The 26,216-nt window shown below is 36.4% G+C and overlaps 1 non-coding gene across 1 annotated transcript; it reads right to left on the reverse strand.

The window, feature by feature from the left end:
• Window positions 1–3,463: 3,463 nt before the first annotated feature.
• Window positions 3,464–3,569, reverse strand: LOC125493907 (small nucleolar RNA R71). Its single transcript, XR_007270233.1, has one exon. It is a non-coding gene; the product is annotated as a small nucleolar RNA R71 (small nucleolar RNA).
• Between the last annotated feature and the right edge of the window lie 22,647 nt (window positions 3,570–26,216).

Here is a 26,216-nt window from a genome sequence, read left to right on the forward strand (position 1 = left end):
GTTTCCGGTGAAGGAATCACCCACACCACCCGTCGCGAAGTACGGTTGAGAGGTTCCATTTGTTGGGCTAATTTGTTTCGAATCTTGAGGAAGGGAGCTATAAAATCTTGATGAGGAAGAAAAGTGGATAATCATGTGGAAGGGGGTTGTTGGGGAATTATGCGTTGGTGGGTTAAAGTGGCCCACTTGATTTAGGCTTTGTAAAGTGTTTGGTCTGTTGGTTCTGAAAGGGTCCTCCATTAAAGGAGGGAATATTTTGAAATGGGTCCCATCTGTATTTGGGGGAGGATAGGCTAGAGTGTTTTGCCATAAAGTAAACATGGTGGGTTCGGGGCTCAACTGGGTAGTCCAGTTGCTTGGGTCGGCTTCGTCATGCCCGAGTGGTCTTATGGGCCTCCAGCCCTGAATAACCACATCTTGTAAGGCTCCTGAAAACATATGAGGGTTATTAATTATTTATGAGTCCGGGTCATTTTCTTGCTTCAAGAGGAAGTGGGCCTTGCTGAGGGCTTAAGTGTCTTGTACATATGTTTATTGCCAATCTTATTGATCTGTAGTCCCAAGCAGTAAACCCCAGGGATTGAAAAAGACTTTGTCTTACACGATCTTGTTGTGTTGTATTTCAACTTTGGGCCTCGTTCATGTGGGCCCAGTTGTTGACTTATGTTTGGATAGGTTGTGGGGTTCATAGTTGTCCTAACATTTTGTTAGTTAGGGTTTTGTTGTGGAAGTCTGACTTCTTGGTCAGGATTGAGCCCAAATTTTTGTCCCAATGATGGCACTGCTTCGCCGAGTCTGGCTGAGGATAATTTCGGCGAGTAGTTGGAGAAATCCAGTGGTGTATTTGTGTTCATGCCAGAGTGGTCGCTTTCGTGGGAGTAAGAACACGGGTGGTATGAGTAGGAACGGGGTTGATATGAATTATCCTCAAGGCTAAATGAAGACGTCGGCGGTTCCGAACCCCGGTGATAGCAGTGAGTGACTAGATAGGGGTCGGGGTGAGATTTAGGTTAGGAGCAGTTCTCTCAAATCCACTTTGGTATTCCAATTAAAAAACTGGTCATTAAGCCCCCTAATTAAGTTGGTATACAGTGGCGCGTCTCTTGTCCCTTGTAATATAACCATTCCACTTGCTTCAAAATCATGCATGCGACGGTTGATGAGGTGACGAGCCTCTTGGGCCGATAAGTCATACCTCCTTGTGTGGTGGCCCTCCCTACCACACTCCTTACAAAATTTAAAAACCCCTTTGTACTTGAAAAATACACTGAAAACTTTAATCAAATTGCTTGTTGATGTTATGATTTTATATAGACTTTTCCCCCTACTTATATGCTAAAAGTGATGCTTATGATGCTCTTAGGAGCCATTTTGTACTAACTCTCTCCATCTAGTTGTGGTTTGCCGTTTTGTGTTGTATTACCGGTTTTAGGGAACTATTCCCTACTTTCTATTTGTTATATGACCGCTACATTGGTTTGGAGAGGTTGGACCCTGAGTCCCGAGATCCCGAGGACGCTTTCCGGAACCTTGAGCAAAAGAAGAGCCAAAGATTTGGCTCTTAAGCCAAGAAACGAGTGAGTAATGATCGGCTCGACAGAATCGGGCGATACAGCCCGATCGGGCGCAGAAGCAAGGCAATGATTTTTGTTGTGGGCCCGATCGGGCATTGAAGCCTAGTCGTAATTCGTTGTTGTCTCCCGATCGGGCGATTTGGACCGACAACATCGGGCGCCCGTGGAAAAACTGATGCGCAGCTACTGAACTTTTAGGCGGCCCGATGACATCGGGCGCCTGTGATTTTGAGCTGCTTTCTCTATGTTGGAGCCCGATTTCATCGGGCGACTTTGGCCTGATCGCGCGACATTGCGCCACGCGTTTTTTAAATGAATTTGAGGCTGATTTTCAAGACTTTTTCCTATTGGTTTTAGGACTTGTATAAATAGCAAAATTAGGATTTCCAGAGGACATCATAGTTTTTATTATTAGTTTTCTCTAGAGAGTGTTTCAAGAACCCTAATTTAGTGCTTTTTAATTTCAATTCAAGATCAAACCTTTTTCTTATTAACAAGTTTAATATAATTCGATAATCTTTCTTTATTACTTCCTCTATTGTTAATTAGATTCTTTTCTTAGTTATTTGCGATGTTTCAAAGTATGAGTTTTTATATTAATTTTGTTATTGTTTTCATAATTATGAGTGAGTAATTTATTCCTAGGATTGTGGGGATCTATGTATGCAATGAGGGATTGGTAGATTAGCTTGATTGCCTTGTATTTCAATTATTTCCTGTGGTTGAATCTTCATGCTAGATTTATAAGTTAGGCCTGATTTATATTTCTATTATTACAATACTGAATTTTCTACGAGAGGAAAGATACCGTATAGGCTTTCAATCATTAGGCAAAGTGACCCTTGACCATGCGAGATCGGCTGGGTGATCTTTGAGGGAGGTAATGTTCGAGAGAAATTACATGTGCCCTAGACAGTTTGACTTATTAGGTGGTTGTTGTTCGTCCCTAAATTCTCGAATTGTATGCATAGTGATCCATGATTCTAGTGCTTTATTAATCGATTTATACCTTCTTATTTAGTTCTGTTATTTGCTTAGTTTAGTTACACAACTCTATTCATCTTATTTGTTAGTGTAATATTAGAGTTCAGATATAATAATATAACTTTCTCCTTGTGGATTCAATCCTGAGTTCCCTGACTACTAGTTAGTGGACCTTAGGTTATTTTTTATTCGGTGATACGACTGTAGCCTGTCAAACTTTGGCACCGTTGCCGGGGAGACGGTTTATTTTTATTTTGTCTGAATTATAGTATTAAACTAACCTCTACTCTGAAGAACACCTGTTCTTTGGAGCATCTCACGTTTGTTTTAGTGTTTTTGGTGTATGAGCAGGAAATTGAAATCCCCAAATCTCATTCCATTTGATCCGGAGATTGAAAAGACCGCTCGTAGACTCACAAAGAAAACTAAAAAAGCAAAGTTGTCTGCAGGGACACCCTCCCAAAAGACACCTACTCCACCATTTTCACCACACCAAGAATTCCCCGTCTCACCTATTAGTCTCAACATGGGTGAGAATGTCACACGAACCTTTAGAGACTATGCACAACCATCTCCTGATAATGTGCCTACTGGGGTACGGATGCCCACTATCGCTGCTACGAATTTTGAGATCAAGTCTCATGTTCTGAATATGGTTCAGAATAATCAGTTTTCTGGGTTACCATCTGAAGACCCAAATCAACACCTGCAGAGGTTTTTACAATGTGGTGCTACTCAGAAACAAGCCGGTGTTACTCCTGATGAGATGAAACTCATCCTATTTGGCTTCTCTCTAAGCGACAAAGCTCTATTTTAGTATAATAAGCTGCCTTCCACCATCACCACCTGGGCAGAACTTTCCAAGATTTTTCTTATCAAGTGGTACCCTTACCAAAAGACTGTCGGTACGAGACATGCCATAGTTACCTTAACCCAAGATCCTAGTGAGTCCTTATACGAAGCTTGGGAGCGGTTTATGGATTTGCAGCGTCTCTGTCCTCATCATGGTTTGAACCAGTGGTATTTATGTCAGATCTTCTACACCAGAGTTGATGCAGATACAAGGCGGGTCATTGATGGAGCATCCGGTGGGTTCTTCATGGATAAAGCGATTGAGGAAGGGTATGAACTTCTGGAGAAACTAGCATCTAATCAAGCATCTACTATTCGTCCCTCTAAGAAAAAGGGAGGTAAACATGATGTTGAAGCCATTTCCTTACTGTTTGGGCAACTAGCTGCTCTAACTCAAAAGATTGACTCCTCCCACATGAGTGTTAACACGATGGCTAGTGTTTCTAACTAAAATGTTCACCTTTGTGATGTTTGTGGGATACCTGGGCACAACTCTCAAGAGTGTCCTGCGCTCCTATCCTTTACTGTAGGGGGGCAACTGTGAGGCAGTTAATGCTTTTCAGTCACAACTAGGAACCAGTTCAACCCATATTCTAACACCTATAATCCCGGGTTGACAAACCATCCAAACCTTTCATATAGGAGTACTAATGTGTTGAACCCACAGCCTCAACAACCATATGTGCCTCAACAACAGGGTCAACAATATCAACCTCCACAAAAAGCTCCACCTGGCTTCCAAAGAAATCAAGCACCTCAACAACATGCTCCTACTGCTGACCCAACCATGACGGAGTTGAAGAACATGATGTTCCAAATGCAGGAAGGGTTCAATGCTTTTCGAGCCGAACACAAAAACTCAACTGGAAAATTAGGGTACGCATAACAAGATGTTGGTGACTCAACTAGCTCAGTTGGCTAATTCTTCTGCTAGTAGGCCACCTGGGGCATTACCTTCACAATTAATGCAACCAAGGGATACTGAAACTTAGGAGTGGAACACATTATGATGGTCCCATAATGCTTAAGGATGGCCCGGTTGAGCCAGAAAAAATTGCAGAACTCACTGAAACTTCAACAGCTCTTGAGGAGACCACCAATGCAAATGCAGAGGAGTAGATAGTACCTGAAAAAGTTTCATCTACCACTCGTGCGATAAAGGTACCATTCCCCAATCGTTTATCGAAAAATAAGCTTGATCCCAATTCGGTAAGTTTATGGAGGTAGTGAAGAATCTTCAGGTAACTGTCCCATTTACTGAACTTATTACTCAAGTTCCCGCATATGCAAAATTTTTAAAGGAAATTCTGACTAGGAAGAGAGCCTTTAAGGTAGTTGAAACTGTTGCTTTTACTGAAAGAATGTAGTGCTCTTTTGCAAAATCAATCCCCTCCTAAATTGAAAGATCCGGGGAGTTTCTCTATCCCTTGTAATACTTGCACCATTTTTATTGACAAACCCTTATGTGATTTAGGTGCTAGTGTTAGTGTCATGCCCCTTATTGTTTGCAAAAAGCTTGACATGGGAGATTTATAATGTACCAACATTACTCTTTAGGATGTTCCTGTGAGGGTAGGTAAACTTTTTATTCTTGTGGATTTTGTTATGCTTGACATGTGTTATTTCCCTAGGAACACTACAAGAGGGGGGGTGAATTGTAGGTGTAGAAATAAACGTAACTTTTTGCGGAAATTAAAACTTAAACGAATAAACAAGCTAAAGGAACACAAGGGATTTTTACGAGGAAAAACTTCTTGGGCCCAACAAGAAGAAACAACCTCGACCACTAGGGATTTTAAACTCAACACTTTCACTAATTAGGCCAAACAACTCTGTTACAACCTAATTCTAACTCGAGCCCTACCTTGAGTTCCTAAACTCAAGTTCCTGAACCACTGTTCCCTTAACAGCAGTTCCTCTCAACTTCACTCGAAGTTTTCTCACACATACAAGCTTCACTCAAAGCCTTTCTCTTACAGAACTTCACTCAAAGTTCCCTTACCCCAAAAACCAAAATACAATTGATCGAAATAAGCTTAGTGGAATTAGAGTAAGAAGGCAAAGAACAAATGGCTATTATGAGAGAATGAAGGCACTGACACTTAATAAGTTAAACTCACTTAATTACTTAGTCAGACACACATTGGAACTTATCTGACTATTCTATATTATAGTGTAATCATGAAGAACGTGGGATTAATGTTAGAGTACACGTTTTATCCATTCCCATGATGTTCCTTCCCCTAAGGAACACGTTTTACATCATGTCCCATGATCCCATGAACTATAAATGAACGTGGATAAAATGCAGCCATTACTCTAAATAATAGGAGTTCCTTCAACATTATCCGAAAATCAGTTTTTATAAACTCTTTTTATCTTTAAATCTGAATTTCTAATCTTTAAGAAAATAATATCTTTGAAATAAAATCTTTCTAACAACCGGATATTTATTTTCTTATTTTCCGAAAAATAAAATCTTTTCCAAAACAGATTTTCTTTTTAAAACTGATTTTATCATTTGAAATTAGAAATAACTAATTTCCTATAATCTAGGCATGACTTACTCCATTATCTTTTAATCGTTATACTAAGTACACGCCTAAGTCTAGTTCCTTATATTAGTTCAGTTCCTTTAACATATTTTCTAAGTGCCACTGGTTTGTTCCTTACAGAGGAACAAACGCTTCATTCTCAAATATTCTGCCACAGTTCCTTACCATTCTTTCTTTGTTCCTTTACATTGGAACTAGAAAATAAAACGCCTAGCTTCTATTATTCTTGATCCAATGCTTGCTCCAGTATCAACATAGAAACTTCTTTACTTAGCCTTTGAAATCCTCTCTTGACTTCTTCATTGACTTCGTATTCTCCCAGTTCCTTGCATTGATACCTTAGACACCATACACTTAAATAATTCATTAGTTCACTACTTAGTTTGTTCCTTTGTTTCTTTGTCATTATCAAAACTAGGGTTCAACAATTTCCCCCTTTTTGATGATGACAACAAAGGTACAAACTAAGGAAAATAACAAATAATATAAGTGAATGAAAATAAAAACATAAAGAAGAAAATGAAAAATAAAACACAATTATGTGATAACTGAAGTTTTGATTTTTCATTTACCTTAACCTATTTTTATTTTTCATTTACCTTATCCAATTTTTAATTTTTTCAAATTTTCATTTTTTAAGTTTATGTACAGTTTGTTCCTTAAATCCTTTTCCCCCTTTGTCATCCTCAAAAAGAATAGACTAGGCATGAATTGATGAATTGATTTAACACCTTAAGACCAATATGCAAGCACCATTAGTGGTTAAGTTAGAAAATCAAAGAGTAAACTTGCTCAAACATCAATCACATAATACTAGCCATTCCAAGGAAGAAATTATGCAAAGCATTTAGAAACATAGACAATATAGCAAAAGTCATTGATTATATAGCACTTGTTCCATAACAAAACAAAGAAAGAAAAGAAAAAGAAGAAACAAAAGTTGTGTTCCTTGATGAAAGAAACAGGAACAACAAAACAATAATGAAACTAAGAAAGGGAAGGGGAATGGTGTTTCTACAACTTCTTCTTCAACCACATCCTCCAACTTTTTCATCACACCCCATGATGTAGTTCAACCTGTTCCTTCAGCTCCTCCAAGGTACGAGCCATAGTTCCATCTTCTTTTGCTGCGCAACCACGGTATCACTCAATTTCTTCATAAGACTTACATAGTATCAGTTTTGGCATCCAAAGTCCAATGAAGATGATTGTAAAATTTTATCATATGTTGTGCAGGAAGGCAGACTTCATTAACCCAGTTAGTGTCATCCGGATTTTCCTGTTCCTTACCCTTGGAACTAGAGGCAGATGGGGGATGTTGTGAAGGAACTGGGGAGGTTTGAGTGGAAGGCTCATCTGTTCCAGGAATGGAAACAGAAGGTGAAGGGTGATAAATGGGAGGAAGAAATGGTGGTGTGGGTGGAAGAGTTGTGGAGGTGGAAGCAAAAGGATTTGGTCCTTTTATTTCATCCTTCAACTGCTCAAAACTGAAGGAACAGAGAAGGACGAAGGTGAAATGGAGGGTATTTTTGTGAAAGGAACAGAGAGTTTGGGAGATGGTGGAGGTATGGTTCCTTGAGAGTAGAGGGTACCTGTTCCTCATTATCCGAAAGGACTAAAGGAGAGTCCTCGTTGGAAGGAACAGGAACAGGAGCAATTTTTCGACGAGTGCTCTTTCTCACTCTCAAAGGAACAGAGGGTTTAGGCTTAGTGGCAATGTGTTTGCGCCTCTTAGGTTTCGGTTCCTCCGGTTAGGAACAGGGTTATCCAAGATTACATCATCATCTTCTTCTAATCCAGTTTGGGCATTTTCTTTTTCCTGAGGAACTGGAAGCCATTCTTCCTTGAATGAGAACACCTTCTTGGACGACAACCAAGTCCATTTAGGGTCTTCTCATTCAAATGTTCCCTTGTTTGACCCTATGGTGGTCCAACCAGTAAGTCTTACTTCAAATGATGAAGTAAGGAAGTTATCAAGGCACCGTACCAATAACACAATGTTTTCAATCATGGGTTAAGTGTTGAATGAAGAGGGAAGGGAATTATTTGTATGTGTGGTCAAGCAAAACATGTAACACATATCCAAGAGACCCACTTCATTCCTCTTTTCAGTTCGAGGAATGAGTGCTCTCCAAACCAAGTTAAACAGTACTTTGTGAAGGGGAGAGAGTAGTTATGGTTAAGTTTTTTTGGCCAGCTGTTCCTCCAAAATATTCTAAGATTTTGTCTTGAGGAAAATTCGGAAAGGAAACAGTTCCTTTCCTTTTAAAATACAAATCAGTTCCTTTGCAAGGAACTTCCCATACTTTGCTTAAAGTTGCTTGATTAAACCTTATTTTCTTGCCTCTAACTTCAGTTGTGCAAGTTCCATTAGTATTAACAAAATTTGCACAAAACTCATCCATAGCTAGAGGAACAAGAGCATTATTAAAGGCGAATTCAAACAAGAATTCCATGCCTTGTTCCTTTAGAATGGAGGTTAATTCTAGAAATTCAATTTTATTGCCCATTCTAAATCGACGCAAAAGCCCAAGACATACCTAGATTCACTTCGTTCGACCCTTTTCTTGGAAGACGAAGAAACAGTTCCTTTGGAAGGAACAGGTGCAGTTTCTTCTTCTTCCCCCTGAGATTGTTCCGGGGTTTTCTTCTCATCGTTCCCCAATCAATTTTCTTCTTCTATGCTCCTTCTAGGAGATTCTAATTGCTGTTCCTCTATGGGGTTTTCTTGAATTATGTCGGTTTCAAGGGTTTTAGTTGGAGATGAAGAAATTTCCATTTTTGAAGTGTCGGTTGTTTTTGGTGTTGGAAAAGGTGAGTTTCTTGAAGTTTTTGCCATGATTTTCGAAGGTTTGGAGGTTTTATGGAGTTTCAAAGGGTGTGATGAGGTTTCGGATTTGGTGAAGATGAAGCGTTTGAGAGGAACACGGTTTCTTAGATGAATTGAAGAAGGAAGTTTTGCATGTAATAGTAATTATGACACGCGGGAAAGAAATAAAGCAAAAGAAATAAAAATAAAAATAAAAAAAGAAGAAAACGAAAAGATAAAAAGAACCAAGATTTAATTAAACTGGTTCCCCTTATTTTTTTGGATTTTATCGGATTTTTGGATTTTTATGAATTTTAATTTTTGAAAGAAAATAAATGCTAAGGAACTTGTGCTATAGGAACAACTAATGCTACATATCAATATCCTTCATACTATGCATGTTTCTTGACCTTAGGAACAGTAAGGGGAGTATTATGTGACATTTGTGAGTTGTTTAGTTTCTTTGACTTCATGGTTATGTTTTGCAACATTCCAATTTGCAATGGTCTTAGGCAATTAAACACAATTATTTTTGCACACAAAGTCACTCAAATTGATTCAAACATGGGGGAATTGACATAGGAACAATCACTTAATTTTTATTAAGCCTAACTCAAGCCTTAATTTTTCATATCTATCTCTTTGCAAAGGCTTAGTTAGGATATCAGCAATCTGATAATCAGTTTGACAAAACTCAAGTTTATCAAACCTTTTTCACATTTTCTCTTAAAAAGTGATGTCTAATATGTATATGCTTTACTCTAGAATGATGCACTGGATCTTTAGATATACTTATAGCACTTGTATTGTCACAATAAATAGGAACACATTCAAAGTTTATTCCATAGTCACTAAGTTGTTGTTTTATCCAAAGCATTTGAGAGCAACATGCAGCAGCAGCTACATATTCTGCTTCAGCAGTGGATAAAGCAACTGTGTTTTGTTTCTTGGTACTCCAAGAAACTAAACTATGACCAAGGAATTGTGCCATACCTGAGGTGCTTTTCCTATTAACAAGATCTCCAGCATAATCTGCATCTGCATATCCTTTTAGTTCGAATGTATCACTTCTTGGATAGTAGAGTCCAAGATCATCTGTTCCTTTAAGGTATCTAAGAATTCTCTTCACAGCAGTGAGGTGAGACTCCTTTGGATTTGCTTGAAATCTAGCACACAAACCAACACTGAAAGCTATGTCTGGACGACTAGCAGTTAGATACAAAAGTGAACCAATCATTCCTCTATATTTTGTTTGATCAACACTTGTTCCTATGGAGTCTTCATCTAATCTAGTTGAAGTTCCCATAGGAGTGTGATTTATCTTTGAATTTTCGAGGCCATATTTCTTTAATAGTTCCTTTATGTATTTTTGTTGGTGAACAATTATACCTTTTTCAGTTTGTTTGATTTGTAGTCCAAGAAAGAAATTTAACTCACCCATCATACTCATTTCAAATTCATTGCTCATGAGACTTGAGAATTCTTTGCACAATGTTTCATTAGTAGCTCCGAATATGATGTCATCAACATATATTTGAACAAGCAAAATATCAGTTCCTTTAGATTTTAGGAACAAGGTTTTATCAACCTTTCCTCTTTTAAAGTTGTTTTCTAAAAGGAACTTAGATAATCTCTCATACCATGATCTAGGTGCTTGTTTTAACCCATAAAGAGCTTTATCAAGCTTGTAGACATGATTTGGGAGATTTTTATTTTCGAAACCAGGGGGTTGTTCAACATATACATCTTCGTTTAGATAGCCATTTAAAAATGCACACTTAACATCCATTTGATATAATTTGAATCCCATGTAAGCAGCAAATGCAATTAAGATTCTAATGGCTTCTAATCTAGCTACAGGAGCAAAGGTTTCTTCATAATCAATTCCTTCTTGTTGGTTATAACCTTTTACTACAAGTCTAGCTTTGTTTCTTACAATGGTTCCATATTCATCTAGTTTGTTTCTAAACACCCATTTTAAGCCAATTACTTTTTGTTGTTTGATGAAGGAACTAGATGCCATACCTTGTTTCTTTCAAACTCATTTAATTCAGCTTGCATTGCAATAATCCAATCAGAGTCAGTTAAGGCTTCTTCATGATTTCTTGGTTCCATCATTGATAGGAACGCATGAAATGCACAAAAGTTCCTTAACTGAGATCTAGTTTGCGTACCTTTGGATATGTCGCTGATTATGAGTTCCACAGGATGTGACTTTTGTAATCTCCAAGGTTTTGGTTGAAACTCTCTTATAGGAACATGTTGTTCCTCATGAGTTCCTTGAGTGGATGAGGAACTCTGCTCAGTTGTTCCTCTGTTAGCCTCGGTGGACTCAGTTCCTTATTTAGAGGAACAGGAGCATCTTCTCCTCCTTGAGGAACAGGAAATCATTGATTCATTATTTTCGAATTCCTCGTTCCTTTCCTCTTTCACTTCTTCTTCTTCTTGTGAATCTGTGTTCCTTGACTAGGTTGTGCTAACCCTATCTCATAGTCATCAACCTGTATGCTTGGATTATGTTTGTCAGATTCATCAAAGATTACATGAATGCTTTCTTCAACACACATAGTTCTCTTGTATATACTCTATAAGCTTTACTATGTGAGGAGTATCCTAAAAATGTTGCTTCATCACTCCTTGCATCAAATTTTCCAAGATTATCTTTTCCATTATTATGCACATAACATTTGCATCCAAATGTTCTAAAATAGGTGATGTTTGGTTTCTTTCCAAAGTAAAGTTCATAAGGAGTTTTATTAATGATAGGTCTCATCATGGCACGATTAATTATGTGACAAGCAGTATTAACAGCTTCAGCCCAAAAGTTCCTTGGAAGTTCACTAGCAATTAACATGGTTCTAGACATTTCCTCCAAAGTTCTATTTTTCCTTTCTACAACACCATTTTGTTGTGGTGTTCTAGGGGCAGAAAAATTATGATCTAGGCCATTATCTCTGCTTAGGTCATCAAATTTATAATTTTCGAATTCCTTGCCATGATCTGATCTAATGTGCATTATTTTATGTCCACTTAGGTTTTGAACTCTTTTAGCAAAGACAAGGAACTCATCATAAGTTTCATCTTTACTAGAGAGAAAAATAACCCAAGTGTACCTAGAGTAGTCATCTACAATCACAAGTACATACCTCTTTCCACTTCTGCTTTGAATTCTCATGGGTCCACATAAGTCCATATGAATTAACTCTAATGGTTTAGTGGTACTTACAATCGTTTTAGATTTGAAAGAGGATCTTACTTGTTTACCTCGTGCACATGCATCACAAACTTGATCAATATGAAATTTTATAGATGGTAATCCTAAAACAAGGTCTTTTGATCTAAGTTTCTCAAGTAATGAAAAGCTAGCATGTCCTAGACGCTTGTGCCATAGAAGTGAATCATCTTCAATAACACTAAGACAAGTTAAATTGATTTGAGGAACAAGGTCTAGATCCACAATGTATGTGTTCCCTTTCCTTGTTCCTTCCAATATAACCTTCTTAGTTTTAATGTTGATGATTAAGCATTTTTCTTATCAAATTTTACAGTATTTCCTTTGTCACAGAATTGAGAAATGCTTAATAGATTATGTTTTAGACCTTCAACTAAAAATACATTTTCAATGGAGTGTAATGGTGACTTACCGACCTTACCCATAGCAACAATGTTACCTTTCTTATTATCACCAAATGTTACACTGCCACCTTCATAGGTTGTGAGTGAGAGAAACTTCGTTTTGTCTCCTGTCATGTGCTTGGAACAACCACTATCGAGATACCAAGTGTTGTTCCCCCTCACTCCAACCTGCAAAAATCAACTAGTTGTTAGTTGAAGGAACCCCATCTTTCGTGGGTTCCTGTTCTTGACTAGGATTGTTTTGACAACCCATTTTTTTTTTCTTATTGTCACATTTTTCCCAATCATCTCAGATTTTAGTTGACATTGATTTATGTAATGACCTACCTTGCCACAATACATACAGAACTTATCACTAGGTAGATCAACATATTTCTTTGTCTTGTTCCTTTTCTTGTAGTTTTCAAAACCAAGACCTTCCTTCCTTTTGGTCTGTGGTTTCTCAATCCACTTAGGAACTTTCATGATTTTGCCTCTGTTCCTTGCGACAACCAGTTCCTTTTTAAGATTACAGATCTGTTCCTTTAAATATTTTTTTCTTTATTTATTTTTTCAATCTCAGATCTGTATCCTTTCAAAGGGGTTGATCTTATATCAAAGGAACTCAGAACAGGGACAAATTCCTTCAAGTGTGAAATCTCTAAATTAATTAGATAATTTTCATTTTTCAAACTCTCATAACATTCTTTGATTTTTAAGTTTTTATCAAACAAATCAAAAAATCTAGTTTCGACATCAGTTCTCATTTTCTTAAGCCATTCTATGTGTTCCTTGCAAACCTTTAAGGCTTGTTCCGTTTGTTCACGTTTTTCACGTTCATCTCTACATTCAAGAATTGCATCATAAAGAAGATCATATATTTCAGTCCTAGTTTTACCATCTAGTTCTGACTCAAGTCCATGTTGACTTACCTCAATTTTTCTTCATCTTCTTTTTCGTCATGTTTGCCATGAGGCAAAGGTTTGCTGTTTCTTCAGTTGGTTGTTCCTCTTCTTCTTCCGTCTCTGAATCTCCCCAAGCAGCTATCATAGCTTTGCGCACATTTGCCTTAGAGAAAGGTGCTTTTGATTCTTTGTTCCTTTCAGCAAAGCGTTCCTTGTTCCTTTCTTTGGTTTTGTCGTTTTCCCAAAGAGGACATTCTTTGATGAAGTGATCTGTACTTCCACATTTATGACAAGCAGCTTTGTTAGAAAATTTCTTAGTTTTACCTTTGAAGTTTCCATTCTTCATGTTCCTGTACATCTTTCGAAATTTTCGAACCATGAGGGCTGCTTCTTCTTCTTCAGAGTCCGAATCATCTTCATCATCTGCTTTGAGAGCAATTGATTTTGATTTGGAGCTTTCACCATATTCAGTATCAAGGTGAAGCTCATGAGTCATAAGTGACCCTGCCAGCTGTTCTAAGTTGAACTTAGTGAAGTCTTTTGTTTCTTGAAGAGCCGTGACTTTAGCCATCCATCTGTCCTTAGGAAGACTCCTAAGAACCTTTCGAACCTGTTCCTCAGATGAAATAAACTTTCCAAGAGAAGCCAACTCATTTATAATGTTAGTAAAACGAGTAAACATGTCTCGGATGCTTTCTTTGGATTTCATGCAGAACAGTTCATATTGATTCATAAGTAAATCAATTTTCGATCTTTTAACTTCATTAGTTCCTTCGTGGGTTACTTCTAGTAAATCCCATATTTGCTTTGCGGATTTGCATCCCATGATCCTATTATGTTCATGGGGTCCAAGTCCACAATGCAATATTTAATAGCCATGGCATTTACTTCCATTTTTTCAAAATCAGATTTGTCATAATCAGAGAGGGGTTTAAGAGTTACCTCATTTTTGTCATTTGTAGTTGTGACTTCGAAATCACCAACTTCAATGACTCTCCATACCTGATAGTTTTCAGCCTTGATGAATATCTCCATGCGGTTCTTCCAATAGTTGTAGTACTTCCCATTGAACATAGGAGGCCTTTGAGTGGAATAACCTTCTTCAAGTTTCTCGGTGGTATTCATTGTTCCTTGGATCTTTTCCTCAATAGGGTTTCCTATCTTACGTGAGTTCTAGCTCTGATACCAATTGTTATTTCCCTAGGAACACTACAAGAGGGGGGGTGAATTGTAGGTGTAGAAATAAACGTAACTTTTTGCGGAAATTAAAACTTAAACGAATAAACAAGCTAAAGGAACACAAGGGATTTTTACGAGGAAAAACTTCTTGGGCCCAACAAGAAGAAACAACCTCGACCACTAGGGATTTTAAACTCAACACTTTCACTAATTAGGCCAAACAACTCTGTTACAACCTAATTCTAACTCGAGCCTACCTTGAGTTCCTAAACTCAAGTTCCTGAACCACTGTTCCCTTAACAGCAGTTCCTCTCAACTTCACTCGAAGTTTTCTCACACATACAAGCTTCACTCAAAGCCTTTCTCTTACAGAACTTCACTCAAAGTTCCCTTACCCCAAAAACCAAAATACAATTGATCGAAATAAGCTTAGTGGAATTAGAGTAAGAAGGCAAAGAACAAATGGCTATTATGAGAGAATGAAGGCACTGACACTTAATAAGTTAAACTCACTTAATTACTTAGTCAGACACAATTTGGAACTTATCTAGACTTCTATATTTATAGTGTTAATCATGAAGAACGTGGGATTAATGTTAGAGTACAGTTTTAATCCATTTACCCATGATGTTCCTTCCCCTAAGGAACACGTTTTACATCATGTCCCATGATCCCATGAACTATAAATGAACGTGGATAAAATGCAGCCATTACTCCTAAATAATAGGAGTTCCTTCAACATTATCCGAAAATCAGTTTTTATAAATCTTTTTATCTTTAAATCTGAATTTCTAATCTTTAAGAAAATAATATCTTTGAAATAAAATCTTTCTAACAACCGGATATTTATTTTCTTATTTTCCGAAAAATAAAATCTTTTCCAAAACAGATTTTCTTTTTAAAACTGATTTTATCATTTGAAATTAGAAATAACTAATTTCCTATAATCTAGGCATGACTTACTCCATTATCTTTTAACCGTTATACTAAGTACACGCCTAAGTCTAGTTCCTTATATTAGTTCAGTTCCTTTAACATATTTTCTAAGTGCCACTGAGTTTGTTCCTTACAGAGGAACAAACGCTTCATTCTCAAATATTCTGCCACAGTTCCTTACCATTCTTTCTTTGTTCCTTTACATTGGAACTAGAAAATAAAACGCCTAGCTTCTATTATTCTTGATCCAATGCTTGCTCCAGTATCAACATAGAAACTTCTTTACTTAGCCTTTGAAATCCTCTCTTGACTTCTTCATTGACTTGTATTCTCCCAGTTCCTTGCATTGATACCTTAGACACCATACACTTAAATAATTCATTAGTTCACTACTTAGTTTGTTCCTTTGTTTCTTTGTCATTATCAAAACTAGGGTTCAACAACATGGAAGAGGATACTCAAATCTCAATCATCTTAGGGAGACCATTCCTTCATACTGCTGGAGCTGTCATAGATGTTAAAAATGGGAAATTGACTATGATTGTGGGAGATGATAAGGTGACTTTTAGTTTGACCAATGCTTTGAAAAGTCCCATGCTAGAGGAAGCCTGTTATAGAATAGATGTCATTGATGTGCTGGTTAATGATGACATGCCTCAATCCATTCTGTGGGATCCTTTTGGAGGCTTTGCTTTGTTTTACATCTTCCACATGTGATGATAGTCCTAGAATACTGAAGTGGATGATTGGGAAGCAGCTCTTACCTGTGTAGATCTTGACAGTATCACCACTCACGAGGAGGAACGGTTAGTATGTGCTACTCAACCGGTAGAGGTAAAGAAACTTGAACTGAAACCCCTTCCCCCTTCTATGAGATATGCTTTTCTGGATATATCTGAAAATTGCCCTGTGATTGTTACTGCTTCACTGAATGATGGTCAAATGTTTCAACTTTCATCTGTTTTGAGAAAACATAAAAAGGCCATTGGATATAGTATTGACTTGAAAGGCATAAGCCCTGACTTTCACATGTATAAAATTCATCTCGAGGATGCTCATCATCCCTAGTATACAAGGCCAGCGTCATTTGAACCCTAATATGCAGGAAGTTGTCAAGAAAGAGGTTATGAAATTGCTTGATGCTGGGATCATCTATCCCATTTTCGACTATGAGTTGGTGAGTCCGGTTAAAGTGGTTCCTTAAAAAAGGAGGTACTACTGTAGTTAAATTAAAAATGAGAAAAATGAACTAATTGCTATAAGAGTAGTCATCGGGTGGCATATGTGCATTGACTGTAGGAAAGTAAATGTTGCCACCAAGAAAGACCAATTTCCCCTTTCCTTCATTGATCATATGTTGGAACGACTAGCTTGTCACTCTCATTTTTGTTATCTAGATGGATATTCCGGTTTCTTCCAAATCCCTATCCATCCAGACGACCAGGAGAAGACCACATTTACATGTCCTTATGGTACCTTTGCTTATCGAAGGATGCCCTTTGGACTATGTAATGCCCCCGCTACTTTCCAATGTTGTACGATGGCCATCTTTTCTGAGTTTATTGAGTCCATTATGGAAGTTTTTATGGATGAGTTTAGTGTGTATGGCATTGATTTTGATGCATGCTTGATAAATCTAGCTAAAGTTATGATAAGATGTGAAGATGTCCACCTTGTATTGAACTGAGAGAAGTGCCACTTCATGGTTACTGAAGGAGTGGTACTTGGTCATATTATCTCTGAACAATGCATCCAGGTGGATAAAGTAAAAATTCAAGTGATTGAGCAATTACCCCCTCATGTGAATGTCAAAGGAGTTCGAGGCTTTCTTGTTCATGCAGGATTTTATCGCCGCTTTATCAAGGACTTCTCTAAAATTGCTAAATCACTTACTCAGTTGCTCCTCAAGGATGCCCGGTTCCTGTTTACTAATAAGTGTCTTGTGTCTTTCAACAGGATCAATCAAGCTCTGATTACTGCTCCTATCATTCGATCTCCAGATTGGACCCTCCCATTTGAGATTTTGTGTGATACTAGCGATTATGCTGTGGGAGCTGTACTCGGTCAGAGGAAAGACAACATCCTCCATGACATCTACTATGCTAGCAAGACACTAGATGAAGCTCAAGTTATCTATGCCACCACGGAGAAAGAGCTTCTAGATGTGGTCTATGCACAAGACAAGTTCAGGACCTATCTGCTTGGGTCTAAGGTTATTGTTTACACCGATCATACTGCATTGAAGTACCTCCTAGCCAAAAAGAAAGCAAAGCCTCGACTCATTCGGTGGATTTTGCTGCTCTAAGAATTTGACTTGGAGATCAGAGATAAAAAGGGAGCAAAAAATGTAGTGGCTGATCACTTGTCCAGATTGCAGTACGAGGATATGGAAGAAGGCCTACCCATTGATGACTCCTTTCCTGATGCTTTCATTCTCAGAAGCAAGTTTTCTCCCATCCTCCTTGTCATTTTCCTTATGAGTTGGATAAGTGGAGTTTCCAAGAGAGAGTGATTGGGCTACGAATATCCTGTTGATCAATAGAGAAATATAATACATATAATGAATGTAAACCAACTTTAACTAGACATTATGCCCCTGAAATAGAGTTAGGAGATCATAGTGATAATTACTAAGGACCAAATGAGTTTTCAATCTGAAAAACAAAGGGATTCCAGAAGCATTTATGATAGCGATTTTAAACAAGTTATAAAACCCTATTCTTGCAAGTGAACAATACTTAGTAGTAAGTGATAAATAATAGGGTATCGTATCCACGGGGAACAATTGAGTAATATTAAATCTAATGTCTACTTATTGTATCCTAAATATTGATATAATGATTTGATTTTGAACAAATTAAAGTTAACTAAAATTTAAAGTAAACTAAAGAAACTTGACTATAACAAAATTGAATTGGAAAACAGACAATAATGTGAATTGTAGGACAGCTGAATCCACCACTACTAATATGATTAATAATTTAATTTGAATGAGAATTAATTGGTTTATCAAGCTCCCTAAACTGCAAGCCGGGAATACTTAAAACGAAATAGTGTTGTGATTGATTAGGTGACATAACCTATCTAACCAAAGCATAAATTATTCAACTTTTCAATTACAAATCATGAAATATCATTGCATAACATCACCCTTTGAACTACAAGAACAAAGTGTGTAAATCTAATAACAATATAAACTAATAAACCATTCTACAAGAATAATAATCAATCTATATTGCAAACAGTAAATAAACTCATCAATAATCTCTATAGTTATGCAATCATAAACCATAATCAATTCCCAAACAAAACTAAATTATCAAATCATACTAATAGGGATTTCATCTAGACCCTAGAATAAAAAATTAGCTACTCATAGTTGAAGAAAATATCACCCAAATAGGAAAATTCATGGTCGAATTTCTATTTCGGGTCTCGATTCGGCGTTGTTTCGCTCTTCAATCTGTACGAACTGCAGCAGCCCCGTAATTGTTGTTCTGCTCATCGAATTTCGCTGCCCTCTCCTTCGCACTATTGTTGTCCCTTACTCCCGCCGCCAACTGTTCCTTTTTATTGATGTTGTGCTCTCTAACTCCAACCCCTTCCAAACCCTTTGATGCATCCCTCTCAGCCCACCAAAAACAAAAACCCATCCAGCTCCCTTTTCTTCTTTGTTGTAGTGTGGATTTTTAAATGCATGCCCAAATTCTTATTTTTTCACCTTGTTGTGTGTGGGATATGTTCCAAAAAAAAGAGTTTTCTTTGTCTCTTTCTTCTTTTTCCTTAAAGACACCAATCAAGTACATTAGACACTTCGAAGCTTAAAAACTTTACAATCGTGCCAAATCTGCCATTTATAGATAAAATCATAATCTACACACCACCCCCACAAAACAGAAATATAAAAATAAAAATCATCCATAAGAGTTGTATCAGCTACTCTGATAAGTGAATCAAATTCGAATACTTCAAAACAACAGATTACACAAACAAGTCAGTTCATTATCGCAAATGGAACATAAATCAAACCCTAAAACCTATGAAAATAAATTGATAGAAAAAAGGATTCTTGTTTAGATCAAAGTCAGAATACTTCAAAACTATTGATTACAAAAACAAGTCATTTCATTGTCGCAGATGAAACATAAATCAAACCCTAAAACTGTAATCCCCCGCAATTTTAAAGAAATTTTATAAATATATTTAAGTATTTATATAGTTGTATTTAAATCCAAATGAGTTTGGGAAAATGATTTGACTTCTAAAGAGGGTTGACTATTTTAAAAGTCAAATGAAATTATTTTTCATATCTTAATAAAATTAGAAATATTTTAATTAAGCATGTTTTAATAAAGGTTTTGAATATTAAAGTATATTGAAAAAGAAGTTTAATGGAATCGAAAATCCAAGAAGGGATAAAAAGGGAAAGAGTCATTTGATAACTAAAGTCTTAAATTGTCCATCTTATTAGTCATCAAGTTTCATTAATTATAATCTCTTTTCCTAAGCCCATAAAGGGAAGCCTTTATATAAATATCCTAAAAACCCAAATTATTTCACCCTACACATTATTTTTCTCTCAATCTCACGTCACTTTTCTCTCTCCCTCTCTTCGACTTTTCTCTCTCTCCTTCGTGCGTCGTTCTTCGACCTTTCTCTCTCAAAATTCGTTTCTTCTTCTTCAAGTAACGTTTCTTGTTCAACAAGAAACGTCAGAAAACCTTCTCGGAAATCAAGAACTGCTGTCGACGGGTACCTTGCTGCTGCTGTTGCTGCCGGCACAAGTTTCCTTCCATTGTTGTCGGTTGTTTTCTTTCTTCCTTCCTAAGATTCCATTAAAAGATTATGTTTTTATGTTATTTTATTATTATTTATCATGTTTACGAATTAAATTACTGTTTTATTTATGTAAATAATTTCGACTATTATAGTTTATAATATAATAAATTTTAGATTTATTATGTTGAGTTTATTTTTAGTTTTAATCATGGAAATAAGAGTTTTTAGGGTTTTTATTTGCTGGAAACTAAAGAAATATATTATAAACTATGAGATTTATTTAGTACGTAATTTTAAATATGTTGTATATATTTTCAGAAGAGTTATTAGATTTTAAAAGTGCTGTAATTTTAGAAAAGAAGTATTTATGGAGTTTTTAAGAATTCTTAATTGCTAGAATAGTAGTACTATACTAGGAATTAAAAATAAATTAAGTTGACACTTAAAAACGACTTTTAAAACGTATTTTAAGGGTTTTTGATCGTTTTAAAGCTGTTGTAATTTTTGGTTCAAGTTATTAATGTTAGTTACTTTATTTTCTAGGCGGAGATTATGTTGTAAGAGACTTTTAACGATTTAAAAGTGGCCTACAGGCTAGTATATACAAGGTACGTACATTATTACGTGCTATGTGGTTTAGAAGCGTGTTCTAAGGAGTATGTAAATATTAGTATCATGTATAGGAATCTATTTGTTCATATATGTGATTGCTGGAATTTATTTTACATGTTATATGCCTGTGTGCAACATGTGATCTAGAAGTGATTATGTTATCAGATTATAATGTTTGTATGGAATTATTGATCCAAGCATGTTAAGTTAATTTATTTATTAATTCATATAAGAATTAGTATATGTTAAGTGAATCATGTAATGCATGTATTCATTAAGTATCATTTTATTATCTTATGAGGGTCGTAGACCTTATTTGGTAAGCTACAAGTTATACCTATATAAAGGTAAAGTTTATTGTTGGCTAGGTTCAACAAGTAAGTGAGTAAAGAATAAAAAGGAAGTGAGTAGTCTTGGATTGTAAGTTGTGATCACTTGTTAATCCAAAGATAAAAGAGGTTCTGTTATGAATGTTTGATTATAAATTATGTGTTACTTGTCTGTATGTGTCAACACAAGTAATAACATGTAAATAACGTAAAGTGTAACGAGAATAAGTTATAGACTTTAGACTGGCGCACGTCTAGAGTTGGACACTAAGGGTTGGAGTACATGGTGGTAGCCCATGGCTTTTCTAGGAATGGATTGATCACCATCCCTCTTTCAGTTCAAAGGTTCCTCGATATCGCAGGTCATTTCTGAAATACGTGGTAGCTCCCGTATTTCATATTATTAGATAAGTCAACTCGTCCAGTAACTATTCCATTTAAAGGAAGAAATAAGGTTTAGAGTCTAGTTCAGTAAAAGCTGTCTGCAAATTATTATATGCTTATATTATTATTTATCCTTGCATGTTATTTATGTAGTATCATGTCTAAGATTATTTATGTCTGATATGTAGTACTCAGCTTTGCTGATTACGTGCTTGTTTGTGTGTGTGTGTGATCATGACATTGCCTTATTGATCCTGTAATGATCCTTTTGGTGAGCAGAGTCGATATTGCATTGACATTACAGGTTCGCAGATGTGCATCACATTGGGAATCCGGAGTGGAGAGGCTATTTATATATCTAGCATAGTTTAAGTTCTGTTTTCGTAGGAACATCTTTATTTCAGTTTGTGGTTTATTTAAGTTGGTGTGTTTAAGTTTCAAACACTCGTCTTTTATTTAGTGAGTTTTAATAAAGTTGGTTTTTAGTAAATTGTTTTCTACTGCAAAATTCTGAGTAAGCCGATACGTTATCATACGGGCGATAATGCCTGGGTAATTCTCTAAGTTTTATATTATTAAGTTATTTCTGAAAAGAGAGAATTATCAGGGTGTTACAAAAACCCATGAAAGGGAAGGGAAATTTGGGGCTAGGGACTGAAGGAAGCAAATTTCAGAGGGAGAAGAAGGTTTTCACTTAGAGCAAATTTCAAAAAGCCGGAAGTTGAGGTGTTTGCAGGCGTCACAGGAGGAATTGATGAATGTCACCGAAAGTTTGACTATTTGAGGAGGTTTGATGAATGTGTAACACCCCGACTCTTCTAGAGTCGATTCAATCGTCACCAATGTTGTCCTCAATAACTAACACAAGCTCAACCTGCACATTTTGTCCTTACTCATGCGCACCCTGAGAAACTTCCCAGGAGGTCACTGATAAGTGTGTTTCAAACGTACTTTATGGACTCCTTTTAGCTCATTTTGATCCTCTTTCTCCCCTTTCTTCCCTCTTTATTCTCCCTTTCCCCTTCTATTTCATTCACTTGATCATACTTGATCATACTGATATTTTGCTAGATTTTTAGTCATTTTTGACCGAATTTCTAGTACATTTGCTTTCACCTTGTGTTGCCATGTTCTTGATATAGGTGAAACTACTAAGATGGCTACGATTTGTAAAGTTGGAAAAGGTAGCAATGAAAACAAAGCACACATTGATAAATGGTGCGCTTGCACCATTTCCCATGTCCGCTCACACAAAGGAGCACATTGCACAATGAAATCTTGAATGGAGAACTTCAAATGGACATAAATTTCAAACCACAAATCGTATGAAGGTAATTTTAGTTGGAGGTGAAAGCTCGTTTCGATATCTTACCAACGACTGGTCATAAGCTTGATTTGGATATAAAACGAAGAAGTTATGCTCGTTTTAAGTTAAACTGTCCAGTTAGAGGCAGAAGGGTGAGGTGCGCCCGCACCTGATTTTGTTGCGCCCGCACCAGTCGTTTCCGGAAAATGGAACTCGTGGCTTCATTAAACGAGTTTTTATTTTATTTCGAAGACGGACGTTTTATTCTTTTTTTTCACACAATATTTTAGGGTTTTGTATTAGAGAGAAAACACTTTAGTTTTCATTGGTAATTGAGATTAGTGATCATAGTTTGTGATTCCATTGATATTGAAGGTACTTTTCGTTCATCTTAATTCAAAGTTTCAGTTTTTAATTCATTCTTTTGGTGGTCGTTTTTGTTCTTAGATTATTTTAGATCTTCATTCTCCTAGTTTATTAATTGCGATTTTCATTAGTTTAATCATTACTTAATCATGTTTAGCCTTAGATTAGTCATAGATTTATTGTTAATTGCTTTAACTCCATGATTAGTGAGTAATTCCATAATCTAGGGTTAAGGTGAAAGTATGAGTTAGGGTTTTACATGTGTTGTTGATGTGATTGTGATATTTAGAGAAGTTCATGCATTGATCTTGGTGTTTTGAAACCTTAGGATAGATATTGATCACATTTATACTTTGGTATTTTGATTTCAAATGTTCTTTAATCGAATTTTGAACTCTTTTATCCCCAAGAATCAACTTAATTTCTAGGCCAAGATATTGGGTAGAAATTAAGGGGATCCTTTATTAGGGGTTTTCCGAACTTATTGAATCTCTTAATCAATTGACTAAAGATCATTCGAGAGAGGATTTAGTTGATTGATTAAGCGATTATTCTTGAGGACCATTCGAGAGAGGACTCAAGTAACTTAGAGGGAAACTAAACCTTGCATAATCATCTCCGTACATCACAATCGCATTAGCATTCATTGGCCATTCTTATTCATACTAGTAACCTTAACTCTAGTGTCTTTTATCTGATATTTAAACTCGTGTTATTTGCTTGTTCTTGCTATTAGTTAGACTTAATTGATACCAAAACTCTTTCAAACCCCCAAATACCTTTCAATTAAGTAGTCTAGACTTAATAGACTTTAACCAATCCCTGTTTCCCTGTGGATCGACCCTTGACTTGCCCTTACTATTCTCTTAGTAATTGCTTGTTAGGACTATAAAATTGTTTGGAAAGCGGTTCTTAGTGCCTTAACGACACACTAAAAACCTCTTATCAGTCACCCATCCCTCAACTACACCCAGCTAAGCACGCTTAACTGTGGAGTTCCTAAGGAAATGATCTCTCTAAAAGAAAGATGCATCTTGTTGGAATGAGTAGCTTGCTAAATCCCTCCAAACCAATCATGAGGGGTATTACAGAATGCCGCCGACGACAGTGAGGGAGAGGATTGCGTTGGCGAGAGTGAAAGAGATGATTGCACCCGCAAGATTAACAAAAGAAGAGAATGAGAGAGTGATGATGGCGCCAAAGACAGTACGGTGCGCCGGAAACATTCGACTACGTTCATAGTGATAGAGTTCGCCAGAGAGAGAGTGAGAAAGTTAGAGCTTGAGACTCGAATAAGGGAAGAAGGGGGGAAAGGGTTGGTGAATTGGGTCCACGATTTGCATCAATTAACAAGCCCAAGTGACGTAAATCCTTGGATGCTGAAGTAAATCGTCTCTATGATCTGCACTGCATGTAGCTTGTCATTCGACGCAAATTGTTCTTGCTCCCAATTGCTATAATTATTTGTGTCGTATACGGAGAAGATCCGACGCACATATTTTGTTATTTGCGTCAAATGCCTTTTACAATTGAAGCAAATGATTAGCTCTGCATCAACTGCGTAGGTTTTTCATGATGTTCGACGCAAAATGACATTTTTCTACTAGTGAGTAACCTCATTTAATCATATGACAACCCTATTTAATCATACGAGTAACCTCGATTATTTACAAAAGTAATTTCATTACTTCATACGAGTAAGCTCATTCATTCATAAGAGTAAAATGATTAGTAGTCACTTTTGTTATACAAGTAACCACATTTATTTATAGGTGTGACACCCTTTTATATTAAGAATAATCACATATTCATACAAGTAACTCCATTTGCTCATTAGAGTTTGTACACAAGGTCAATTTCAAAAGGTCATATCTCATAGCAAATTCAATATCTTTGGAAAGTTTAAATTGGAGATGAAAATTTGGTTTGGTAACTTTCCAACGCATGGTCAAAAGCTCGATTGCCATGAGAAACGAGTTAGATACAACCTTTTGAAAAAATGAGCTTATTAGCTAACATGATCTCGCACTATAGGGCTCCGTTTGGTTGGGCGTAAAACATTTTCTGTATAAGATGATTTTCATGGAAAACAATTTACAATGGAAAATACAATTCTAGAATTAGTTTCCCGTTGTTTGGTTCCATGTAAGAAAAATAATGACATGAAAGGCAAAGTAAGGAGGTAGCGAGAGCAGTGTACAAGAGAGATAAGGAAAAGGAAGGTAAACAATTTTCCCTTTATTTGAAAAGGAAAATAGTTTTCCATCATGCGGAGAGCTATTTTACTACAAGGAAAAATAGTTTTACACTCCTTTGCAAACCAAATAGTGTAAAATTGAAAATAGAAGAAAGCAATTTTGTAAGAAAATATTTTACGCCCACCAAACGGGTCTTAGGTGTGGCCGACGGTACACAAGACGCTTTGTAATTAAATAAGATCCCTTTTCACCAATTTTTCTAATCACCAATATTAGAGAACGTATTGTGTCGGACTCGTCGGACGACATGAAACCACGCGCGCGCAGCAAATTTCATAATGACCGAAAAAACAAAAACAACAGCTTCATCCGCCATTGTTCAATGGGAAATCATCATACTCATCCGCTTTCTCCCTGCAAGTAAATCTTATTTCGACATTCAATTTCTCAATCTAGTTAAAGCAAGAATGTCAACCGAAGATTCAGACTCCCAAATCGAAAGTTCAATAAGAAATGAACTAACCAATGAGAAAGGTAACACAGATCTCACATTAATCAGCAAGTTTCACACAGTAACTCAACTTATAAATTCAAAAGAAATAAATTCATATTGAAAAATGTTTGATACAGATAGCAGATCAAGAAAAAAAAGAAACAAATTACATGGAGAATCAGCTGGAAAAGACGACAAAGAAACAGGTGCAACAAAATAATTTTCACTTGCATTTACTCATTTTCTGTTAGCATTTACATTGTCTCAGTTAGTATGTCTAAGATTTTCATTTACAAAAGTCTATTCGAATCAGACTAATAATTTCAGGTCCACTTCTTTT

Source organism: Beta vulgaris, chromosome 9 (genome assembly GCF_026745355.1).
Source record: "Beta vulgaris subsp. vulgaris cultivar EL10 chromosome 9, EL10.2, whole genome shotgun sequence".
Taxonomy (NCBI): Eukaryota; Viridiplantae; Streptophyta; class Magnoliopsida; order Caryophyllales; family Amaranthaceae; genus Beta; species Beta vulgaris.